The 26,317-nt window shown below is 40.4% G+C and overlaps 1 protein-coding gene and 1 long non-coding RNA gene across 3 annotated transcripts in view; one reads left to right on the top strand and one right to left on the bottom strand.

Moving 5' to 3' along the window:
* LOC138752473 (probable G-protein coupled receptor 153) overlaps nucleotides 1–20,046 on the bottom strand; it is a 60,851-nt gene extending 40,805 nt beyond the window's left edge. For both annotated transcript variants that reach the window (XM_069915298.1, XM_069915299.1), the window contains exon 1: nucleotides 19,712–20,046. The gene's annotated coding sequence lies outside the window, so the exon portion shown is untranslated. The remainder of the gene's footprint in view (nucleotides 1–19,711) is intronic.
* On the top strand, nucleotides 19,654–26,108 carry LOC138752475 (uncharacterized). Its single transcript, XR_011350674.1, has 3 exons — nucleotides 19,654–19,793; nucleotides 23,134–23,341; nucleotides 26,025–26,108. It is a non-coding gene; the product is annotated as an uncharacterized lncRNA (long non-coding RNA).
* Nucleotides 26,109–26,317: the final 209 nt, after the last annotated feature.

The following is a 26,317-nucleotide window of genomic DNA, read 5'->3' as shown; positions in this document are numbered from 1 at the left end:
ATTCAGTCAAATCATGGCTTCCTGATCCTCAACTCCCTTCCATTTCTTCACGTCAATTGGCCCATCAGAAATGGCCACAGAGAAACCCAATTCTTTTGATGAAGCGTTTGGCTTTTGAGCCAGTTGTTTGAATATTCTCAAAGTGTAAACCAGATGTTCAGGGTCAATTTACAACAGTGCTGTGCCCATGGGGAGTTGTGACAGTTGGAACAGCTTCTTGAGAAATTCTGTGACCTTGTGAAAATCTCCTTCTGTCATGTACTTGAATCCTTCCATATGACCAGTCTGTGTGGATTTAAAAGTTCTGTCTTGTGTTTGATACTGAACTTCCACTGAGAGCAAAAATATCAGAGAAGTTATAACAAGGCATCTGTTGGGAACGTTCTTTGGTTTCTTTGGTTGGTTTTTTATATAATACAAACAAAGAATTTTAGCACCTTGGCTAAAACAGTACTTTTCATGTTAAATCTAAACAATTATTGAGATTTCACTCTAAAAGCAGTCAGATTGTCTAAAACCCAATGTCATGCTCACATTGTGCCGTACAGGTGCCACACTTAACACAAGAAATACTCAGTGCAGTTGAATACAAACAGACGCCACATATGTGCATAGATAAAACACTCATTAAAACTAATGGGCCCAGGATAATGGAATTTCCTGCAAATTGTATTTTTTTTAAAGTTGCTATTTTTAAAATCACTAGTTTCCAAATGCAGGAAATATTCAAACTCTCCTGAGTCCATATTTGTCTTTTTAATCTTGAATTTCATACAGCCCTTATTCAACTGCTTATGTGCAGCCTCAGAGAGGCTTTTCATAATCACTCACATTAATAAAACCTTCTCGCCATCCTACACAGTTAGATCATCGCCATCCCCTGCTACCATGTCATCACCTCACACACTCCCAAGGATGTCTTGTGTTACATAAACATTAGGTTCTCTAAATTAGTCACCCAATATTTAACAAAGAAAATCAAATTCAAATTATAACTCCTGTCACTTATCCTCTCTTTCAACTAAAGGTGTCCTGTTGTCTCTTTTATTTGAAATTATCATCAAACAGTAGGAGCTTGTCAACTTGGGTTCCCTCTCTCCACCCCCTCAACCTCCCCCCCCCCCCCCCCCCCACCGCCCACATTTACAGGAATGGCATCCTTTATCTGACTGTCATGGTACGTTGCACTTGGATCATGATTAACACACACACTAACAACAGATTTTGCATTCCTATATTCCCTTTCAAAATGTCCCAAAGCTCTTCAGAACCGATCAAACACATTTTATCATAACTCCACTTGTAATTCAGATAAAAAAACAAGATTACAGAAGACTGTAAAGTGATAAAATGACCAGATAATCCAGGAAGACCTCATCTTGGGAACAGATGTGGCAGAGACAGAGAAATTGAGAGAAGGGGATGGAATCCTCCAGGGTGTGAGCAAATGTAGTCCAGGTAGTTGTGGGAGATGGAGGGCTTGTAGTGTATGTTCGTGGAAAACTTGTCTCCCGAGATGGAGCCAGAGAGATCCAGGAAGGGGAGATTGTTATTGGAGGTGGACCAGGTGAGTTTGAGATCGGGGTGGAAGATGAATGAGAAGTGGGTGCATGGGACATTTTATATTTATTATGGATGCTGTGTGACATGTTGAGTTTCTCCATAGTTCTCTAAACTGTCACTGTGCTGAATTTATGATCTTTGGATTTGGATTTGTCATGAATATGGACATGCTCTCCACATTCTTGCCAAGCCACTCTACAAAATTGAGGACTTGATAGTGACCTAATAAAGTGTTAAATCCCAACATGAATATTAAACAAAAGCACACTTTAGATGAGAGATAACTTGCATGAAAATTATAAAGTAAAAGCTAATTGTTTCCCAGTGATTTCTTCTGACCTTGAAGTGGAAATTAACTCCACTTGCCAGTTTGCAGATTCTTGCACTTTAGCTATTAACTTGGGGCTGAACTCAAGATGTGATCATTTACAGCAATTAGAACATTGTTAATTAACGAGATATACCAGATTAAGTACAGCATCAAATATATATCTCATCTGCATGCTTCTGGACCCACGCCAGAGTCTTTCCTCACTGTCCCTGCCCATCCTTGTTACTTTTCCGGATGAGTCAACTTTCCACACCCAAAAGGCATTTCACTTGACAGAGTGGGTTCAGGAATTGGCCTAAGGCATTGCAAAGCTCTGAAAGGATCATGGCTGATGGCCAGAAGTATTTAACTATTCAAATTAATGTCTTTTTTTTTTAAAAAGAAAAAAGTACAAAAATGAATTAAAGACACATTGATACTAAAGAATATTTCAAGCAATTAAACTAGAGAAATTATGCCAGGCTCATACCTGCACTCACATTACACAGGGTTAGAGAGTGGGGGTTTTCATTTGTTCATATGCCCTCACTGGGTAAAGCTAAGGGCCAGCTGCAAAGCACATCTGGACTATCCCTTCAACAGGCTCCATTATACAACAGTCATAAATGTGGCATTTGACCTCCAGCCTTTCTCAGAAGTCCAAGATGTGCTGAGAATGCTAATAACTGACAGTTCCCTTTGGAACCACCAGTCAGAGAGCCACAGAATGTAACGGCACAGACAAATCCCATTTGTCTGCATTTGGTCCATATCCATCTGAGCCTTTCCTATCCACAGACCTGTCTAAATGTCTTTCTATTGTACCTGCCTCTACCATTGCCTCTGGTAGCTCATTCCACATGCCCACCACATTCTGTGTAGACTGCATCCTTGGGATGCAGTCAGCACAATTTAACCCCTTATTTCAACATTCCAGCTACTGTAGAGCCAGTCAATCCCCTGAACCCTCACAATCAGTAGTGCTAAAGATCTACATTTATCATTAAAATATTGATAATCATCTTACCAATTACAGCATTTCAATGCAAGTCAAAGCTCCATATTTCTAAAATATTGATGGGCAAGAAAGACATTTAAGTGCCACAGCAAAAGTAAAACACCATGAGGGCTTGGAATACAAAACGAGGAGAAGGTCCTCAATTTAAGGCAGGATCAGTCACGAGAACAAGCGGGTTGAGGATTTAGGCACAGAGCTTTTCATCAGAACTAAGGAAACACATTGAATGAAAAATGATTGACCTGAAATGTTAAATCTCTTTTTTTTTCCCCTCCACTGACACTGCCGAACCTAGTGAGTGTTTCCAGCATTTTCCAGTTTGGTTACAATTGCAATGGGACTATGATCTACTCATTCAGAGCAGCATCTCAATGGACAAAGTTCTCCTGATGCTAAAATACTGAAGGGCATCTATTTGATGGCATTAATTGAGGTACATAGAAAGTACAAGTAAATTAATAAACTGGAAGGAAGGCTGCTAATCTAATCTAACCCTGGAGGTTCTGTCTTCAACGTTCTCCCAGAATATATAATTCTACTCTTTGAGGGAGGTTTCTGTAATTCTAATATTACTGCTCATCAATTTGGCACCATATCCTAAACTGATAATGAGCCAGAAATATGCCCTAGAGCTGCCCTGTTTGTCAATGAGATTCTGAATTGCTTTAGACTAGTAAATTTAGACTTGTAAAAACTACAAGTTTGATGATGACACCAGGAGGGAGATAGATCAGCTCGTTGAATGGTTTACGACAACAACCTCGCGTTTAACGAGGAGATTATTTTGTGGAAGGAGGAAGTCAGGGGAACACAACCCAGTCCTTATCGAGAGCTCAGTACTGGAGAGGGGGCAAGAATTTCAAATTGCTGGGTATCAACATCTTTGAGAATCTGACCTGGAGCCTCCAGTTTGATGCAATCACAAAGGCGGATCACCAGCGGCTATACATTGTGAGGTGTCTGAGGTGGTTCGGTACGTCTCCAAAGACTCTCGTAAACTTCAACAGGACAGCATTCTGGCTGGTTGCATCACTGTCTGGAATGAAGGCGCCAACTCTCAGGACAAGAATAAACTCCAGAGAGTTGTTAACTCGGCCTGCGACATTACAGACACCAGACTTCACTCCATTGAGGACATCTACATGAGGCGGCATCTTAAAAAAAAAAAGCAGCCTCTATCCTCAAGGACCCCCACCACCAAGGCCATTCCCTCTTCACTCTGCTACCATCGGGGAAAAGGTACAGGAGCCTAAAGACGAGCACTCAGTGGCATAAGGACAGCTTCTTCCCTGCTGCCATCAGATTCCTGAATGATCAATGAACCAAAGACATTGCCTTACTTTTCATGGACTCCTCTCTCTCTTTGGCTCGGCTTCGCGGACGAAGATTTATGGAGGGGTAAATGTCCACGTCAGCTGCAGGCTCGTTTGTGGCTGACAAGTCCGATGCGGGACAGGCAGACACGGTTGCAGCGGTTGCAGGGGAAAATTGGTTGGTTGGGGTTGGGTGTTGGGTTTTTCCTCCTTTGTCTTTTGTCAGTGAGGTGGGCTCTGCAGTCTTCTTCAAAGGAGGTTGCTGCCCGCCGAACTGTGAGGCACCAAGATGCACGGTTTGAGGCGATATCAGCCCACTGGCGGTGGTCAATGTGGCAGGTACCAAGAGATTTCTTTAGGCAATCCTTGTACCTCTTCTTTGGTGCACCTCTGACACGATGGCCAGTGGAGAGCTCGCCATATAACACGATCTTGGGGAGGCGATGGTCCTCCATTCTGGAGACGTGACCTACCCAGCGCAGTTGGATATTCGATGCTGTCGGTCTCTGCCATCTCGAGTACTTCGATGTTAGGGATGAAGTCGCTCCAATGAATGTTGAGGATGGAGCGGAGACAACGCTGGTGGAAGCGTTCTAGGAGCTGTAGGTGATGCCGGTAGAGGACCCATGATTCGGAGCCGAACATGAGTGGGGGTACTATAATTGTTATTATTATATATTTATTTTTATAGTAATGTCGGAAGATGGTTAAATATGTACGTTTGCACAAAACCCAAATTTCATGACTCATTCTTTTGACAATAAATCCTGATTCTGAACTCCATTGTCAGCAAGATAGCCAGAGGACAGAGGTAAAAGATCATTGGAAAAAAGACGAGTATTGGTAGTGGAAGCAGAAGACAGACAGCATGCAAAAGGGGATTGAATAAATATTATAAAAAATAAAAGATTTGTAGGGCTATAGGAAATATCAGAGGGGTAAAGTAGTGAGATTGAATCAATGGTTTTCATTAAAAGACTTCCTGCAAAATCTTTTGTTCATCTATTATATTCAGTTCCATTGAAACTAATGTCTTGAGATTATTACCTAGATGCTCCACTGATGTGATGTGACAACTTTCATTTGAAATGGAATGACTATGAAAAATTCATTGTTAATTAGAATGATTTTGTTTCTTCAGTATGACATAACCCCCCAAAACATTTGAAGGAACTGTATTGGACCCCAGCATCTGCAGATATTCTTGATCAACAACAATGGAAGGAAATATTTTTTTTAAAAGCCTCTGAATATCCACGTGCATACTCGTAGGGGCGTAGTGGTTATCGCAACGCCTTTACAGCGCCAGCGATCCGGACGGATCAGGGTTCGAATCCCGTGCTGTGCAAGGAGTTTGCAACGTCTCCCTGTCCCCTGGGGGCTCCAGTTTCCTCCCCCCATCCAAAACATACCAAGGGTGTAGGTTAATTGGGGTAAATTGGATGCATGGATTCATGAGCCAAAATTGCTTGTTACCATCCTGTATGTCTAAATAGATAAATATTTTCATCAAAAGGACTGCTGAAACATGGCTGGTGGCAGAAACATTCCACAAGTTTTCCTCTTGTAAAAAAAAAGCTCACTCCTTCATATTAACTTTTGATTTAAAGTGTGTTTTTAATGGAAGGACTGCAAACTGCCTAGTTCCCTCAACCTTTGTCACTCCAGCTTGGCCATGAAACATCTCCCAGGATGTTTAGATCATTAAAGTGAAAATATATGGTTTTAGATACTAACATAGCTGAAGTCTGACACAATTCCCTGAACAGAACTTAAACTTCCTGAAATTTTTCTTCAGCGGAATAATTAGCTGACAAGGTTACAACCCTCCGGAGTTTATTCTTGTCCTAAGAGTTTGGAGTTATTTGTGTAAACTTGATGTGGTGATTTTCACATTGCTGTTTGTCCTCTGTGACAGTCATTTGTTTCCATATTTCCTGTGGCAATATCAATGATACCAGAAGTGCTTCCTTGATCATAAAATGTTTTAGGATGGCCAGGTCATGAAAGATGCCACTTGCATACCTTCCATTCGCCAACTCACCCCCCCCACCCCAAACCACCAAAAAAATCTTTCAATTATTGGTATCTTCCTTCCCTTCACCTGAGCAGCATTGAAGAGTTGCCAGCCAAATGGATGAAGTTACCAAAATCACTTCTGCAAACCAGGATATTTTATGGTTAAAGAGAGAGTAAAACACTAAAGTCTCCAGACACAGTGATTGAAGTAAAACCTCAGCAGGTCAAGCAGTGTACTTTATAGAGCAAAGATAAAGACACATCACCACCATCTTGGCTCAAGCCCACTGTTTGACCTGCTGAGTTTATCCAGCATTGTGTAATTACAGTATATAGTTAAATTCAGTTGGTGAAGTCAACAATGTATCATTGTAAAAGTTATTGACTATCTCAAACTGCCAGACCCATTTCATCAGGAAACTGACCAATAGAAATTGAAAACAGGAATAGAGGCAAGGGAGAAAGAGTTAGCAGGATGTTCCAGTCAGGAGGTTGTGGAGGCCAAATAGGTGAAACTCATAATCAAACAAATAAGATCTTGAAATAGCCTGAAAGTACAGTGGTTTGTTTTATCTTGTTCAGGAAGGGGTTTCAAAAAAAGTTGAGGGATAACAGGAATCAAAACAATAATAAATAAGAAAGGGGTACAATTTAGTAGTTGAGCTAGGTTGATGAGAGGTAAGATTAGGTTCCATGGATGATGGAATTCTAGAAACCTTCCCCAAAAAGCTTTTGAATTTTGGGATCAATTAAACGTTTCAGAACTGAGATTGACAGAGATGACAAGGATGACAAGATGAGGTGATTTCTGGTCTAAATGATCAGCTGTAAAAGCTGGATGCACTGAATTGTTCAGATACAGGGAAAGACCAGAAAATATGAGCAATGTTATATTTGAACTAAAGAACAGGGGAGGAAACTGTTTAAACGTATTAGGATTATCCCAAGATCAGATTCCTGGACACAAAAAAATGGAGCGAGAAACCAGAAACTAAATTACCTTAGGAAATGAAAGAGGTAACAATATTATCTTTTTTTTTCCTTTTGTTATGGCTGCTTCCAAATTAGCACAGCACACACTTTAAACAGGCTTCTAAAGGAGGTATTAGAGCCATTGGATATGGTAATGAACAGTTCTCCCCAACTCCAAAACTGTCACATCACCCCAGCCCCATCGTGCCCCATTCTTTAATCCAATGCTCCTCCCTGGTACTTCTGATCCAATGTTGAGCATCGGAAATACTTGTACCATCATTGCAGGCAAGCAGAGACACATAAAATTCAGGCATGCAGTACGTTAACAGGCCTTTCTGGCCCACAAAACCATGCCACCCAAATACCAAAATTAATCTACAACCTTCTTGCATTTTGAAGAGTGGGAGGAAACCAGAGCACTCGTAGGAAACCAATGCAGAATCAGGGAGGACATACATACTCCTTACAGACAGCGCTGGATTCAAACCCAGAACTCTGGCGCTGTCATGAATATGCTGTTAATGAGGCTGGAATCCTGAGAGTAATTGAGTAAATGTTCTTCTTTGGTTCTAGTTCTTCCCATCACACCACACCAGCTCACTTTCCTCTCAGATATCTGGTTTCTTGATTGGGATATGTACTGCTTCTACAATAGCAAGTGTCAACCCCTATTCTACTTCACTTCAATGGCTGTGAAGCACTTTAGGAAACTATTAACTTACGAAAGATGCTTTGAAAATGCAAATATTATTTTCCTTTTAATCCTAAGGTATCTGTATACATTGGTTCAGAAATGTGGGCAACACTCTTACTATGACACGAAACTATCTTGATGAAGAGTTTCAACCTGAAACATTGACATTTGTTTCTCTTCCACTGATGCTGCTGGACCCACTGAATTTCTCCAGAAGATTGTGTTTAGCTTCCGATTCCAGCATCTGTAGTCTCTCGTGTATCACCATCTTACTCTAGATTGAGATGGGAAACGGACCTCTCTCAGCGAGAGAAGATCTGATTCTAACTCCATATAGGAGTATGCGGTCCAGCTCCTCTCCTTTCCCAGATATCCTCAGAGGTTTTAACTGCTCTTTCTGTGGATAACCTAGTCAATATTCCATAACGTGGCAGTCACTCTTATCATTTGATTCACAGGGGTGACTGATATCAACCAGCCCGAAATATGAGCAAGATAGATATTAAAGTTCCTCATCAAACATCTTTCATTTATTTCTGATTATTTTTTTCAGAGAAGCATTCCATTTATAAAAAAATTGGTATAATAAAGGAAATCTGTTTTTATAAATCCTGCAAAGTGTTTTCCATTATTGATATTTATTTTAACAGAAATTAAAATCAGACACTTTCTTAAAAGGAGTTTGTAATATCACAATCTCATGTAGGCCTGCATGGTTTAATGTTTGTATTTACAGTGAGAGTGAAGACGATGCAGTAGCAGGAGGGCAAACACACGTGCAAATCACATACATACGCAAAGAGAGCATTGAAAATAAATATACTTAAATATTTTTGGATAATTTACTCGGTTGCAGTAAAATGATAAAATCCATACAGGGCTGCAACTCACTTTTGTGCAAAGTCAAAATAACAACTTCTAAGTCTTAGATTCACCTTTTCATCATTAGACAAGGCATTGTTTCCGGTTCATGACTTAAAAGACTATTTCGGCATTGCCTTTGGACCTCTGTTAAGAAATTATGCGATTGGAATAGATGAGGATGCCTCCTGAGCCTTTTGAATCCATCCATGTGGAAGCATCTCCCGTTGTAGCAATCAACTGCTTTTCACACAATCGCTGGAGATACTGCTTCAATGTTCTCCCAGAATATGTAATTCCACCCTTTGAGAGAGTTTCCTATAATTCTAATCTTAATATTAACTAATTTGGGATCACATCCAAAACTGATAATTAGCCAGAAATGTTCCCTCCAGAACTGACCAAGGACTGTTGGAGTTCGGCACAAAGGGTTTTGTACATTTATTTCTACCAATTATCTCTGCAATGCCAACTTCCACTGAACAGCTAGGTACAAAAATCAATGTTCCTGAAGAACAATCTCAACAGACAGGTCCTAAATTTCTTATAGTGCAGGCTTAACTAGATGATTTATGGTATGGATAGAGAGACTAATACCCTGCAGCAATTCTAGTAAATATAGGGAAAAGGATAATCTATACGTGATAAGATTTGAATATTAATATCTGAGCTGACAAAACAGATACTGAGGAAAGACGCCCATGCCACGTGCTGGTGAGGTTAGAAATAGGAGGATAATGCAGCTTAACACATGGCTGATGACAATGATGTAGGAGGGAGGGCTTCAGGTTTCAAGATCACTGGGTATCTTTCAGGGAAGGTGGGACATGTTCTGACAGGAAAGTTTGCATTTGAACTGGATGGGGAAACTAATGTCCTTGTGGGCAGGTTTGCTCGTGCTGCTCTACTGGGTTTAAACTAGATTTGCAAGGGGAGGGGAACCAGAGGGCCAGAGTAGATAGAGGAGTGGAGGAGGGAAACGATGAAGTGAAAATTGCATGCACCGTTGGAAGTCAATGGGTTGTATGTGGTGGAAGAGATCTCAGGTGCATCTATTTCAATGAAAGGAATATCATAGAAGAGGCAGATGATCTTAGACCGTGGATTGGCATGTGAAATTATAACATTGTGGATATCATAAAATATGGTTGCAGGATTGGCAGCTTAAAGTCCTGGGCTTCCGGGGGAGGAGTGGCATTGCTTGTCAGGGAAAATATCACAGCTGTGCTCAGGCAGGACAAACCAGAGGGCTCATCTACTGAAGCTATTTGGTGGAGCTGAGGAACAGAAAAGGTAGGACTGCACTCATGGAGTTGTATTATTGACCACCCAATAGTCACCGAGAATTGAAGGAGCAAATCAGCAGAGAGATAGCAGACAGTTGAAGAAAACGAAGTTGTGATAGTAGGAGATTTTAACTTTCCACACATTGGGACTCCCACATACCACCTTAAGCAATCCCTTACTAATCACAGAGCACCCATGGCATAGGGAATTCTTTAAAGTGGTACATGAGTGCAAAGAAAAAGGTTGAAAACCACTGTCCAATATTCAGCTCCCCTTGTTATAAAGGCCAACATGCCATTAGCTTCCTTCATTCCCTGCTGTACCTGCATGCTTAGTTTCAGTGACTGCTGAACAAGGACATCTAGATCTCGTGTCTAGCTCCTTTTCGTAGCTTGACACCATTCAGATAGTAATATTCCTTCCTGTTCTTGCCACCAAAGTGGATAACCTCACACTTATCCACATTAAACTGCATCTGCCCACTCATCCAAGTCACCTTGCATTCTCATAACATCCTCCTCACATTTCACACTGCCACCCAGCTTTGGGACATCTGCAAATTTGCTAATGTAACTTTTTATCCCTTCATCTAAATTATTAGTGTATATTGTAAATAGCTGTGGTCCCAGCACCGAACCTTGTGGTACCCTATTAATCACTGCCTGCCATTCCAAAAGGGACCCCTTAATCCCTATTCTTTGTTTCCTGCCTGCCTACCAATTTTCTATCCATGTCAGTACCCTACCCCAATACCATGTGCTCTAATTTTGCCAACCAATCTCCTATGCGGGACCTTATCAAAGACTTTCTGAAAGTCCAAGTACATTACATTCATCGGCTCTCCCTGGTCCATTTTCATAGTTACATTCTCAAAAAATTCCAGAAGATTAGTTAAGCATGTAAATCCTTCGTAAATCCATGCTGAGTCGTACCAATCCTGTTACTGCTATCCAAATATGCCACTTTTTCATTTTTTATAATTGACTCCAGTATCTTCCCCACCACTGATGTCAGGCTAACTGTTTTCTCTCTCCCTTCTTTCTTAAAAAGTGGGATAACACTAGCTACCCTCAAATCCACAGGAACTGATCCTGAATCTATGGAACACTGGAAAATGATTACCGATGCATCCACGATTTTTAGAGCTACCTCCTTCAGTCCCATCAGTCTATCCAACACCATTTTCTGCCTGATGTGAATTTCCTTCAGTTCCTCCATTACCCTGGGTTTTGAGTCCACTATTCCAACTGGGAGATTGCTAGTGCCTTCCCTCGATCCAAAGTACCTGTTCAACTTGTCTGCCATTTCCTTGTTCCCCATAATAATTTCATCCGTTTCTATCTTCAAGGGCCCAACTTCGATTTTAACTAATTTTTGCCTCTTCACATACCGAAAGAAGCTTTCACTATCCTCCTTTATAACCTTCATACCTCATCTTTTCTCCCCTTTTCAGTTATCTTCTGTGGTCCTTTAAAAGTTTCCCAATCCTCTGGATTCCAGCTCATCTTTGCTGTTATACTTCTTTCATTTTCATACCGTCTTTCCCTTGTCAGTCACAGTGCCCCTTACTTCCCTTAGAATCTTTCTTCCTTTTAGGAATGAGTTGATCCTGCCCCTTCTGTATTATTCCCAGAAATACCTGCCATTGTTGCTCCACTGTCATCTTTCTAGTCAATTTTGATCAACTCCTCCTTCACGGTTCCATTGCCTCCTTTGTTCAACTGAAATATTGACACTTCTGATTTTTGTTTCTCCCTCTCAAATTGTAGAATAAAACATCATATTATGGTCACTGCCTCCTAATGGCTCCTTTACCTCGCGTTCAAATCTGGTTCATTACACAACTCTAAATCCAGAATTGCCATCTCCCTGGTAGACTCTAGTACCAGCTGCTCTGAGCCTACATCTCGGAGGCACTCCACAAACTCCCTTTTTTTGGGTCCAGTACCAACCTGATTTTCCCAGTCTACCATGTTGAAATCCCCCATATCAACCTTTGTGACATAGCAATTTTAACTCTTGATTCAATTTTCACCCTATATTCAGGATACTGTTTGGGGGCCTGTAAATAACTCTGATTGGGGTCTTCTTACCCTACAATTTCTCAGTTCTATCCACACTGACTCTACATTTCCTGATTCTATGTCACCCCTCACAAGGGACAATTTCATTCCTCACCAACAGAGCCACCCCACCCCCTCTGCCCACCTGTCTATCCTTTCGATACGATGTATACCCTTGAATATTCATTTCCCAGTTCTGTTCCTCTTGTAGCCACGTCTCTGTTATTCCTACAACATCATACTTGCCGATTTCCAACTGAGTCTCAAGCTCATCCACTTTACTTTTTATACTTCATACATTCAACTATGATACTTTTAATCCATTACTCCCCTGCCCTTTCACTTCGATGCCTACGACACTTGGCCATGCTCTCTGATCCCTTCTCGAGCTTTCTGCCCAATTAATTCTGTGGTCTTTCTTAACTTTTCTTATTAGCAGTGTCAAATTTGCCTGCCAGAATGCTGGTCCCCCACCAGTTAAGGTGCAACCCATCCCCCCTGTACAATTCATCCTTACCCCAAAACAGATCCCAGTCGTCCAAGAATCCAAATCCCTGATATATTAAGAGCAAAAGGATGATAAAGGACAAAACTGGTCCCATCGAAAATCAGAGTGGTCAGCTTTGTATGGAGCTAAAAGAGATGGGGTAAGATCTTAATTTTTTTTTAAACCAGTATTCACTCAGGAAATTAGCACAGAGTCATGGGAAGTAACGAAAACAAGCAGTGAAGACATGGAACCAATGCAGATTAAAGAGGAGGAAGTGCTTGCTATTTTATTCAAAATAAGGGTAGATAAATCCCCAGGGCCTAACAAGATGTTCTCTTGGACCTTGAAGGAGGCTAGTGTAGAAATTGCAGGGGCTCTGGCAGAAATATTTAAAATGTCCTTAGCCAGAGGTGTGGTGTCAGAGGATTGGAGGGTAGCTCATGTTGTTTAAAAAAAAGGTTCAAAGAGTAAACCTGGTAATTATAGGCCAGTGAACATGGCTGGAAAATTACTGAAAGGTGTTCTAAGAGAATGGATATACAATTATTTGGATAGCAGAGGACTGATTAGGGATAATCAAAATGGCTTTGTGTGTGGTAGGTCATGTTTAACCAATTATAAGTTTGTCCAAGGAGGTTAACAGGAAAGTTGAAGGAAAGGCTGTGGATGTCGTCTACAAGCACTTTCGAAAGGCCTTTGACAAGGTTCCACATGGGAGGTTAGTCAGGAAGGTTTAGACGCTAGGTATTCATGGTGAAGTAATGAATGAGATTCGACAATGGGTGGACAGGAGAAGCTAGAGAATAGTGATGGATGGTTGCTTCTCAGATAGGAGGCCTGTGATGAGTGGTGTGCCTCAGGGATCGGTGCTGGAACCATTGTTGTTCGTCATTTATATAAATGATCTGAATAATAATGTGGTAAATTGGATCAGCAAATGACACTAAGATTGGAGGTGGTGTGGACAGCAAAAAAGATTTTCAAAGCTTGCAATTGGATCTGGGCCAGCTGGTAAAATGGCCTGAAAAATGGCAGATGGAATTTAATGCAGACAAGTGTGAGGTGTTGCACTTTGGAAGGACAAACCAAGAAAGGACATACACAGTAAATGGTAGGGTGGTAGAACAGAAGAATCTGGGAATAAAGGTACGTGTACATAATTCCCTGAAAGTGGCTTCATAGGTGAATAGGGTTGTGAAGAGAGTTTTTGGTATATTGGCCTTCATACAGAGTTGGGATGTTATGTATAAGACATTGGTGAGGACAAATTTGGAGTATTGTGTGCAGTTTTGGTAACCTAATTACGGGAAATATATCAATAAGATAGAAAGAGTGCAGAGAAGATTTACTAGATGCTACCCAGACATCAGGAACGTAGTTACAGGGAAAGGTTAAAAGGGTTAGGATTTTATTCCCTGGATGTAGAAGAATGAGGGGAGATTTGATAGAGGTATTTAAAATTATGAGGGGGTAGACAAGTAATTGTAGATAGGCTTTTTCCACTGAGGGTAGGTGAGATACAAACAAGAGGACATGGGTTAAGGGTGAAAAGGGAAATGTTTAGGGGGAACCTCTTCACCCAGAGAGTGGTGGGAGTGTGGAACAAGCTTCCAGCTGAAGTGATAAATGCAGGCTCAGTTTTAATGTTTAAGAGGAATCTCTCATGGATGGGAGAAATTTGGAGGGCTATGGGCTGGGTGCAGGTCAGAGGGACTAGGAAAAAAATGGTTTGGCACAGACTAGAGGGGCTGAGGTGGCCTGACTCTGTGCTGTAATTTTCTATGATTCTATAACTGATTTACAATTATGGAATGGATACAGAAAGAGTACTTGAGACAATCTTCATTGAGCACTGGGCACCAACCGCCTCCTTTATGATTCAAGAACCACACTCAGAGATTGATGGCAATCACGCCCTCATACGTTTTAACAGTCAGATGATATTTTAGGAGCTGAAATATTCACTACTTGGTACCTTTTCACATCAATAAACATTTTTGGAATAATGGAACGCCATGGTTCCCTCAGAAAATGCTGCTACATCTGATTCGTTAAAGAAAATATCAACAATTTAAAAAAGTAAATTCAAATTTCCAAAAAAATTACCACTGTCAAGATGGAGACTTTAGCCCTTGCACAAGTTTGATGCATTTCCACAAATTTGATAAGGTGAAGTTTTATCACTAAAAATGTATCACTGCAGTTTAGGACTCTCAGACATGAATGTTAAGCTATGCAGTTCTGAGAGCTAAAAGGTTTGACCACCCTGATAAATTACAGTAGTTACAGAAAAGGGTACTGTAAATGAGTATAGAGGGGGTACTATGAATTAGTCATTTATTTAGTGTTATGGTAACAATACAGAGAGAAGATAATGAACAATTATAAATTAAACAGAGTCAAGTATCTGACCAAAATTAACGAAAATGCTCTACCCTGTGTCTTTCCCATGGCTCTGGAGAAATTCTCCAGAGAATCAGAAAGGTATCGCTGGACCATTTATAGTTTGGTTACAGGGGTCACTGGATAATTTATACAATGCCTATTACTGGCTGTATCAAAAAGAGTACACTTTATTTCAAAATTGCCAGAAGATTGTCCTCTAAGGATTGTACTATATCCTATAATGCAAACCTCAATGGAATTCCTTTTCTATGTGCATCACATGCTTTTAAATCAGAAAATGTTCTACTCAATTGTATTCCATGCTCTGAAAGGAAACCCTATATAATGTCAGTGACAATGACTGATGTAACCTATCGAATGGCTCCTTTGAGAAACCAAGGTATTTCCCAGCTGGTGAGTTCCGCAATGAATTAAATCTGTTTACACCATGACGCACCACAGCCTGTGCTTTGTGGACAACAGAACGCTGATGCCATGCGGAGGTTTTGTGAGTGAGATTTCATTTTCTCTTTTTCTTTTGCCTCAGGTCAAGATTCCATTGAATCATTCCCCTCCCCACTCAGACACCTTAATTAGATGGAGAAATAATCTCACAAACTGAATGTTTGTCCACTATGATAAAAGCAGAAGGCCAATCTTAGCTTCCTTCTCCAAATATGGCACGGAACATTCATTTAACTATTACTGTATCAACTCCTACTCAACTTATTTGCTCCAAACTTCTTTACTTGCTTCTATCTTCCCTTCAAGATCCTGTAGGCTTTTATTTTGTGACCACGATGAAATATTGGATTTTATTTTTATTGCTCTCTGCCCTGCTGTTATCCAATAACTGTATCTAGGCACCCTTCTTTTGCAGGAAGATATGCCCAACACATCTGTGGATACTACTAGATTCCTGATGCCGTTGGTGGGTTGCGCCTTGAGTAATAGCCTCTCAATCACCTCACAGGTGCCTTGTCTCAGAGGAAACATAAATGGTATTGAGGCACTATAAGAGATGAATTAATGATAATGATTGAGGAAAAAGATATGTCCCCAATTATATTTACAAAGACATGTTACAAATAAAATATATTTTTGGAATAAGGAAGACACAGTGTGGATATAATAACACACACTTGGCACATGAAACTTAAAATGTTATCAGCCTAGATGCCAACTGCAGATAAAAGAACTTGACCCCTATTCATTGGAATTGGTGAACTCCACTTGTTTAAACAAAGGGACTTTAGACTGCTGCAATAGGAAGTATTAATCCCATTGCCCCATGCCATGGGATGTATTAACTTTAGGCCCTAATGCATTCAGAGCTATGAATTTAGAATAATATGGACTAGGAAGTGGTGCAGAGATTGATTTACTGAGGCTTTACATCCAGAGAAATGAGCTAGAAAACTTGAATTTAAAATTAATTTGACTTTTTAAATTAAAATACTAAATTCATTATTGATCACCATGAAACTATTGCAATGTTATAAAAATTAAGATGGTTCACTAACAATACTCTTCAGAGCTCTTATTCATTTTTGGCCTTGTTCTTCTTTAAATGCCCTCTGTCACCAGTTGTTCCAAGAGCAAGTTGGCACTTCAACCTTTCAACAGGACTGTTAACTGCTACCTCATCAAGAGCAATTACTGATGACCTTCCAACAATCCCACATACCACGGTTGGATAAATAACGGGACATGGTGGCTTGAACACTGAGATGCCAAACCAGAATCAACTCCACCAACAGTTCAGAGTCACAAGCTTGAAACCCAATGTGGCCAGCTGAGAAACAAAAACTTCAGTAATTACATAAAATCTGGAATTTAAAAAACATATCTTGCTCCAAATACCCATCTGGGAAGTGACTTTAGGGATGGAAATCTTCTATCCTTATCCAATCTAATACTGTATATGCGTGACTCCAGGCCCATCAATAGGATTGCCTCTCAACTGTATCCTCAGTTCAGGGGGAATTAGGGATGGTCAATAAATTAAGAATAATGAGATTGATTCAATGTAATGATGTCAGTAATGTAATAATGGCATAGAGAAATACAAGTTTGATGCCAACCTTAAAATACTCAAGGAACCAGTAAATGCATTCCAACCTGCTTAATAAACGGTACTCATTGAATCCCAAGCAGGAATTGGAAGATAACCAAGCAGGGTGTGAGGCTGGAATGACTCAGGCACAGGATTCCAGAGATGAGGAGCATTATCTTTGGAATCTCTTCTGTTGTGACATGCAAGTAGGAGGACTGCACACAAAGAAAGCAAATATGCAAGCCAGGTGGAAGAAAATATAGTTACTAAACAGTATAAGAACTGGGAGCAGATAAGAACATGCAGCACCGTAAATTTGTGCTACCTTTCAATACGATTCCTGGCAAGTCAGATCCTGACCTTGCCTCCAATTTCCTCTCTGTTCACCCAAATTTTTGAATCCCCAGTTGTCCAAAAAGCTAACTTGGCCCCAAATTTCAATTTCTGTACTTCTCTGATATAGCAGATTCAAGGCCATTTCTCCTCAATTCCATTTTCAAATCACCAACACCTTATTCTAAAATTATCCCATTAGTTGCACATTCCTTCATGAAAGGAAACATTTTCTCAGCACCACCTTGTCAAACACCTTCATTACTTTTTGTACTTCAATAAGATCACCTTGAATACTTCCAGATGTTAATGAAATAATGCTGAACCTGCTCAAACTTTACTCACAAGATAGCTCCTTTGTCCCAGGAATTAACCCAGTAGAACTTTACAGGAAGGAAAAAACAAATGTCCTCCATTGCAAGTTTATCCGTCCTTAAACAAGAAGACCCAAAGCGTATGCAGTCTTCCTAAAGCGTTCTCATCAATACCCTGCATAATCGTACCAAGACTTTTACACTTTTGTAAAATCATTTACACTTCATCCCCTTTACAATAAAATCCAACACTTCAGTCAGCTTCAAGGTGACTCGCCACAGCTGCATGTTAAATTGTGTTTCAATGACATTTGGACCCCTCAATGCAGCAGCATTTTCTCTTACATTTGAAGAGTGAAAAAAGCAGAATATTCTTTTCACCAGAGTGAATAACCTCACATTTGCTCACCCCAAATCCATCTGACAAATGCATACACACTTGTTTCACTTATCAGTATCCTTTTGCAGACTGTCTTCCACACGACCTGCTTTCTCTTCTAACTCTACATCAAGAGCAAACCTAGCTACGATGCTTTTGTCATTTACACAAATTCTACACAATTAAACATCCAGAATTCATTTCGAATTATTCTGATTGGTTCCTGTTAGATAGCCAATGTTAGTCCCAATGCCATGATATCAGGGAGCAATAGAGATCACTGACAAGGATTTCAAACTCAGGGTCGTTCAGGTAAGGTGGATGATGATCTCTGAGCAAAACTTAGTACCAGAAATAGGAGCAGCAGAGTTGTGGTTTCTCAGAAGATTGCTTATGCATATCCTATACAGACAGTACCCCAAACAAATAAGTTCTACAAAGAAAACAAAATGTACCATTACTTAAAAGAATCAGAAAGCAGCAATCAAAATTCTTTGGACACATCATGAAAAGGGACACATTTAGTTACAACTGGAAAGCTGGTAGGAAGAAGAAGCCAAGGTAGACAGAGAATGAAAATGATAGCTGGATTAACATCATGGTTGGAAACAGGGGAGGCAACAACTACAATGGATCTGAGACCGCGATGGATGGAGAAACAGGATTGTCCACGACGAGCAGCAAGGCACCTGATGAAGAGGATGAGAGGCAGGCACATGGATGAAAGAAAAATGGAGTTTCAGGTTTTTTTATACATATCTATTGGTTGGCACGTCATGGTGGGCTGAAGGGCCTGTACTGTGCTCTACTGTGGATTTTGCAATCTCGATGGATTGATTTCCTGTGCCACTGGAGTTCTGGGATCTGGCTACACTTCCAGATTGGAAGTAATAATGGCAGCACAAGAGGAGCATTAGAGTGTAGGGAATCTTCCCAAGGTGGAATTCAAACTAAAGATTGAAAGACTAAGGGATTAAACTCAGTGGCTGGGTGACAATTTAAAGTCTTGAGTATAAACTGGAAAAAGAGATATATATTGAAAGGCAGATTCCGGGCATCTGATTTAAGAACTGGCCACTTACACTCATGTGGTGCAAATAGGAGAACCTTCCAGTCAGAAATTAAATCGGGCGCGTGCTTGATCGCGGGTAAATATTTCAAGGGTGGGGGGAGTAAACCCTCAATCCGGGGACGCGCTCGCCCGGTCACCGGCGGGTGCGCGCTCGGGGACGCGCCAGGGCAAGGGGAAAGACCAGAACCCGATGAACTGCAGGTAGTTTTTTGAAGATGGCATTAAAAAAATAGCAAAATAGAAACCGCCTTGGGGACGTAAAACTGCAGCTGGTGAAATACTGTGAAAAATGCCACAAATCCCAAATGAAACTGCTGAAATGCAACTTCATTTTTCCAAAGGCATGCAAAATCTGCTCCTTCTATTGAAAGCATAATGCAGTGCCCGGATTCTGCACACCACGTTCGTCCTGGTTTTGCACCCTCAACTTCCCCTTCCATTTATTTGACTTGCTTTAACGGATCTGAAAAGAGAGACCGCGTCGGGAACTTGGTCCCGGAAAGTAAAGTGAACAGTTCTGCTCAAGGATTTAAAATTGCAACAGGAGTGAGTGGGGTTGGAGAGCAATAAATCACTCACCTCGACACTGATTTCAGCCCTCCGGCTCCACGGTCCTCTCTCTCACTCCGCTCCCAGATGGCAGACGCGGTGTTTTCCGTGGGTAAGAGATGGGCCGCCAGTCAGTCACCCACGTCCCAGAGCCGCGATGCACCCGTTGGCAGGAACCCAGCATCCGCTCCCTCGCTCTGCTCCATTCACACAGCGGCAAGCTCCAATGAATGAGCCGGAGCAGCAGCCCGGGCTGGCGCTCTCGCTACTCGTCGCCACTCTTCTCTCTCCCTGCACTGACGAAGAAAGGATGGAGCATTTGCAGAGGGAAGCCAGTGAAGGAGCAGAGTCAAGATCAACCTACGCTGGGGCTTGGTTGGTGGTGGGGGTGGGGTGGGGGGGGGGTCATTTCCCCTTCACTTCTATTAAGCGCATGCCCAGGAAACACACGACGGGGTGTTGCCTCTTGCTGTGGAATCTTTCTCAAGGGTATTCCAAAAACGGTGAATATTCGACGTTTATCAATTTCCTTGCCTCACCCGACAACCTCCTAACGAGCAGAAAGCCATTGGTGGAAATCCACCAAATCTGGTGGCTGATGCAATGGAGATCCAGCTGATACAACATTTCCAGGTCCTTCGCCCCACCATGTGTGCTGACTTCTAAACCTTTCCTATCTTACACCCCTAACCTTCCATTTTTATTGCATCTATCTGTCTGACTCTTTTAAATGTCCCTCTTATACTAGTCTCCACCACCACCCCTTGCAATGCATTATATGCACCCACTACTCTGTTTAAAAAAAAAGCTTCTCCCCTCAACTTTCCTCTGATATTTGCTACTTACGCGTCTGGATAAAGTTGCTGGATGTAGTGTCCACCTCCATTCAGCCACCTCCCATTCTTTGCTTTAAAGAGCTCAGTAGGAAATATTTAAAGGAAATGTTTCTTTGACTGGGGATTCCAAAACTCAAGAGTCAGATATGAAAGGAAGTCATTTTGTGGAACATTTTTTTTATGGAGGGAGTGGTCAGAAGGTCAACTGCGGTACAACACGGAAGATTTGAGGTTCATAAACAGTTTCATTGAGTGGATGCAAGGGAGAAAGGAATTGTCGATGCAGATCTGGTTCTCTGCAGGGAGTTGGTGTGTAAAATTTGGCACAGAAGAGGGGGTTGAATGTCCTGTCTCCGTGCTGCACATTCTTTCATCTCATGTAAAATGACCATCTGAAAATAAATTGACCCACACTTTTCATCACATTATCTTTTGAAAGAACTTAAATACCCTCTTTCAAATGCCTCGATCATCAGATCTCAGCTCCTTGTGTGTGACGGTTGTCTTTGGATTTGGCTGGGTTTACTGTTGCCTTTGATCAGCAGAGTCTAGAATCCAACTTCCATTCCATTAGCATTGGGAGATGTTGTCTAACCTAGGAGAGCCGCATTCTTTGAGCTCAGATATTGAAACAAATTCCTGTCTGACCTCTGGGTTTGGAGCAGAGCCATTCCATCCATTTCCATTCTTAAATGGCTGGAAAAGAATTTGAGATTCTAAGCTTTATCTTGTTGTACGGAATAAGCAAAACACCAAAGTAACTATTTTTCATGAACAGATATTGGCCTTTTATAAAGGTATAGCAGAACAAACTATGTTTTAGCAAAGGTTCTGATCTTATTCTGGAGCTGAGTTATTGCATCATGTTGGCTGAGAGGTATTTGCTAAATGGTCCATGTATCATATTATGGTCTGTAATTGATGATGGTCATTCAAGGTCACAAAGTGATCACTCAGCATTAAGTGAAAAGGGGCAGATTATCTGCAATCTACATCCTTGAGGATTTATTCTTTCCAACCATATTACAGGGTCAGCTCAAAGACACCACAAAGCTACTCTTGGACTTGATAACCTAGATTGCAGCAATCAGTAACAATCAAACTATCTCCGGCCACCAGGGTATTAACAATTTTGCACTGATATGCATGACAAAGATGTATAGCTTGCAAGAAAAACTGCTTAGAAACTGAAATCGAAAGTGCTCCAAACCCAGAGGTCAGACAGGAACTTGTTTTAATATCTGAGCTGAAAGAATGTGTGTGAGAGAGAGAGGGGGGGGGAAGGAGAGAGGGGGGAAGGAGAGAGGGGGGAAAAGGAGAGAGAGAGAGAGAGCGCTACTGGGTAAGGCTAGAAACACTTAACCAGTTCATTTGCATTAATACTGAGTTAAGGCAGATCATGATGTATCCATTCAAGAACTAGTCTTTATTTTACAAACTCACATTCCTTTTCTCAGATATTGAGACTTATTAGTTAGCTTGCATAACATCCCTTTGTGCTATCCCAGCAGCCCAATTATACCAAATAGTATGGGGAAAAAAAATCTATCACCACATTCAGACAGAAATTATATTCCTGCTCCTTACTGCATGACCTGAATGGTTCCTTTGAATAAGGTTATCATTTAAAGAGCTGAGGTGAAAATGGTTTCATATAGATGCCTGACAATCAGCAATTATTATGTTTTATCACTCTGGATGATATTTGAAATTCTTCCACTAAAACCTTTTATTTAATTCACTCTTAATGTAAAATGAAACATTTAGTAAAATAGCACTCTCTAATAGATTTTTAATCGTGGGATGGCAGAGAGTTAATATTGTTGACTGTGATCATGCCTAATAATGGGTAAACAAAAACATGGAGAATAAATGTGGAAAAAAATGAGAAGAAAATAGCTGAAAAGAATAAAGAAGAAATGGCTTTAAAATTCTCAGTGTGGAACAGCTAATAACATTAATGCATTTCTCAAAATCATTTACAAAATCCAAGAGAGTATCTACAAGCAATAAAAACAATTCTCAGCATATCTTACATGCTCCTGAGGACTTCCTGTATATCTTAGGTCCTTTTGGAGAATCTTCAGTACATGATACCACATTTCTGGGGCATTGTATATATGTTTACGCATTTTTCAGAAAATCCTGGACACCTGCACAAAATCCTGGGTATTTCTGTAGATATCATCAACTTCCTAGACACCTGTACATCTATTAATTTTCTCTTGAGACCTACACATAACAACACATTCTTCAGAATCCCTTTACAAACTAATGTATCCCTGGGATCTCTTATGTCTAATACAATCCTGGAGAAAACATTTATTTATTAATGACTTGCAGGCAAACATTAATACACTTTGGGGAACAATTCCCTTTGAGAAGAATTAATTCCATGTAAAGCAGGCTGAGGCATTATATTAAATCACAGAATTAACACAAGCCTTTCTTAATTCAATCAGAATAAAACAAAAAAAAAATTGTAAGTTGTCAAATGTTAAGATCTTGTTTAGACCTCGACTCACCTGGGGTTATTTCAGCAAATGCAGAGCTATTGACATTTCCTTAAATTTTAAAATCTATTAGTACTGACAATTTGTTATTCTGTTCTTTCAGTTCTGCAAAAGCTTGGAGTTAATAGGATGAACACACAAATTCTGGAGGAACTCAGCAGGTCCAAAGGAATTGAAGATATATAACTGATATTTTGGGGCTGAGCCCTTCTGCATGAATGAAAAGGCTGGGGAGAAGGAAATGAAGAGCGGGAGAGGAGCGCAGACCAGCAGGCAAAGGGTGATCATTGGACATAGACCGATGAAGAAAGGTGAGAATTGATTTGGGGAGGGGGAGGTGGTGGCTCTGAGAAAGCAGAGCAAGAGGAAAGGAGACAGGAAAGAGAAAGAGAAAAGCAGAGCTAGAGAAAGGGTATAAAAGGAGGCCTAATGGAAACTGGAGAAGTTCATATTAATGCCATTTATTTAGAGCAGTAGTTCTCAACCTTTTCCTTTCCACTCACATCCCACTTTAAGTAATCCCTATGCCATTGGTGCTCTGTGATTAGTAAGGGATTGCTTAAGGTGGTCTGTGAGTGGAAAGAGAAGATTGAGAATCATTGCTCTAGACCCAATTTTGTTACTGAAATATTTTGATTGAGAAAAATTGTAATTGGCCCATTTCCTTTGAAGTCATGAAACTGTGCACATAATGAGTCAATTAGGCATGATTAAAACAGTGGTTTTCAACCTTTTACTTTCTACTCACTGACCACCTTAAGCAATCCCTTACTAATCACAGAGCACCTGTGGCATAGGGAATACTTAAAGTGGTATGTGAGTGGAAAGAAAAAGGTTGAGAACCACTGGTTTAGAGGGTACTCAGACGGAATATGAGGCGCTGTTCCTTCAATTTGTGGCTAGTTTCAGTCTGGCAGTGCATAAGACATGGACAGACATCTCAGCATGGGAATGGGGCAGGAAATTGAAATGAAAAGAAATCCCTGCTATTATGGCAGACTTAGCCAAGGTGCTGAACGAAATGATCTACCAGTCTGAGTCCATTCTCTCTGATACCTTTTACGGAGTATGTGAGACAAAAATGCATCTCCCTGCTAATTACCACAACTTCTCCTTGTGAGAAAGAATTCCACTCAACCAGATAAGTTTGCTTCTCCCAAATTCCCTGTTTTATTTACTGGTGACTCTCATTCCCCAGAAGATCAACAGAGTATTTGTTACCTTTTAACCATCGTCACACATCTTCATTGGAGCTGCTAATTGGGCTTCTTTTCTCATATCCCTGGATTTGTTTCATTTCAAACTACAAAAGAAATGAAAAATTACTATTGAATTGCACTTCAGATCACAAACTGATGCGTAAATTTTTTTTTTGCATTTTCTACATGCATATTCTTTGGTTGTAATCTGAAACCAATGTTCTCTGGCACATACAAATGATGTTTTATAACTTAACTTGAAATAAATTCCCTTCCCACAAAGCAAAACAGATGATGATCACATTACAAGTTCATTCAATCAAATATTAAAACCTTTCCTCTTGTTATCTACCATCTCTACTGATGATAAAGCACAGGAATTTGGGATGCACAAGAAACCAGAATTAGGAACATAGGAAGTAGGAACAGGAGTAGGCCAAAAATGGCTCATCGAGCCTGCTCTACCATTCAATATGATCACGGCTGATCTAATTTATAACCTAACTCCACCTACCTGCCTTCTCCCCATATCCCCTAATTCCTCTAATTAGAAGAGTACAGACAGGTTATTGAAGGATGCCATAAAGGCAGGGAGAGGAAAAACTATTGGTCGAGGAGTTAATACTTGAATGACAAAAGCAGGTAGAGAATCCAATGTTGCTTCTTGATTTACCTTCCATTGTGAGAATTCGAATACTCATGCAAACTATACTACACCTTGTTTACATCTGACAAATTCAGTAGGTCTTCACCTGAATTCCTGCTTTACATTTCCTTTGCATAAAACTGGGCACTTCTGGTGCCCCTTACTCTTATCCTTGATCCTGTCCTGCACTCAGAGAATTTAGCCTAGCACATCATTCCCATAATCATCACCCATTTCCACCCAGGCTCCATCCCAATTCAGCTTTCCCATAATTACTGATAATCTATATTTATTGCACTTAGTTTTTCTTGTAATGCAAGACTGATGAAATAAATCTTGGAACCCTCTGTTAAAAACAGTTAATTACGTTGTCTTCTTGGAATGTAATTGACTAGATATCGATAGTGGTTAATTTTGATGGAGTTATTAACTTAGCCTCATCATAAAGGCATTTAAGAACCGTACCTCGATAGAAATACATTAACAACATATTTATCTCCACGCTGTCTGAAGCACTTTCCTGGGGCAGTTCCACGCCAGTTAATTTTTAAACAGGGCACAGAAAATCTGTCAATTCTCAGAACTAGTCAAGCTCTTAGAAAAGATCAAGAATTCTGAGCTGAGAACAGCCAGCAGCTGAGTGTGGATTCAATTATGTGATCCCTGGGTAACAGCCTCCTCTCTAACCCAGATCTGATTTGTGCCTAGATCAAAGAGCAGAGGACAGTCCAAGAACAATGGATCTTAAAAAAAACAATAAATGTAAAAAAAAATCAGTCATGACTGACTACTCCCAGATTTATGGCCAGAAGCTTTACTTAAATAGGGCTCAAATAATTGTTGAGGACCCTTTCAATCCACACACAGAATTTAAACCTGCTACTATCAAGAAGGAGGTACAAAATCAGGACAGCCAGGCTGGGAAATAGCTTCTTCCTGTAGGTTGAAAGACTGATGAATAATATCTTCTAACCGAATAAATGATTCCAAATATTTATAGTTTTATTTTAAATTATATCTGTATATATGTGATTATTATGTGCTGTGTATTGTGTTTATATGACTGTGCACTGCGGTCTGTAGAACTGGTGTTTCATTAGGTTGTATACGTACAGTCAGTTGATAATAAACTTGAACTTTGAATCCTAGGATCTGGATTATTGATCGTGTGATCTTTAGACCATGAGACATACGGCTAGGTATGACCTACAATGAAGATCAATGGAATACCATCTTTATTAAAGTAATTTTATAAATAAATTTAGCCCTTGATCAATATCGGTATCATACATATCATTATAAGGAAGTTCTATTGAAATTACATAAATGTAATTTGTTCAAGCTGTCTCATCTAACCAAATTTAGAACCTGATACAAGCTCTATTTATATCCTTTGTGTCACACAGACCATGTTGCAAACCCAGGATTTTTAGTTACAGCAG

This window comes from Narcine bancroftii, chromosome 2, assembly GCF_036971445.1.
Source record: "Narcine bancroftii isolate sNarBan1 chromosome 2, sNarBan1.hap1, whole genome shotgun sequence".
Classification (NCBI taxonomy): Eukaryota; Metazoa; Chordata; class Chondrichthyes; order Torpediniformes; family Narcinidae; genus Narcine; species Narcine bancroftii.
Note: the sequence above shows the minus strand (reverse complement) of the source record. Positions and strands in the feature narration are given on the sequence as shown.